This window comes from Lissotriton helveticus, chromosome 10 (genome assembly GCF_964261635.1).
Source record: "Lissotriton helveticus chromosome 10, aLisHel1.1, whole genome shotgun sequence".
Taxonomy (NCBI): domain Eukaryota; kingdom Metazoa; phylum Chordata; class Amphibia; order Caudata; family Salamandridae; genus Lissotriton; species Lissotriton helveticus.
Window position 1 is genome coordinate 434731364 of NC_136071.1, and position 533 is coordinate 434731896.

Here is a 533-nt window from a genome sequence, read left to right on the forward strand (position 1 = left end):
AAGCACAGGCGAATATGAGGAAAGTCTGTGGTAGTAGTGTTTTTGGCAGGGCCAGTAGATGGGGACTTTCGACTGGCCCGCTGGGTGCAAAGATCTCATTATAGCAACCAGTACAGAGGATATGGTAGAGGTTTTCAGGCCGCTACAGGTTTCTACCCGAGTGGAGGTGGACATCCAGGAAGAGGAAGACGTTGAAGACGAGGTTAGAATTACCAAGGACCTCATGCTGTGTACCAGGGCTATTTCTGGTTTTCTCCAAGGATGGTAGGAGTACGGTTAAGGAATTATGTGAGAAAAGATTACCAAAGATCCATGGGTCATAAAGACAATACAAGGTTTCGAAATAGAGTTTGTTGAGCATCCGCAACAGGTGAAGGAACAGAGGGAGTTCTGTTTGACAAAGGACAAGAGTTGGTTATAATTCAGTAGAAGAGCCTACGCTTCAGAAGGTAACAATCAAACAAATAAAAGAATATGTAAGAGAGTTTATAAGCACTCTGTTTTTGGTACAAAAGAAAGACAAATTATGGAGA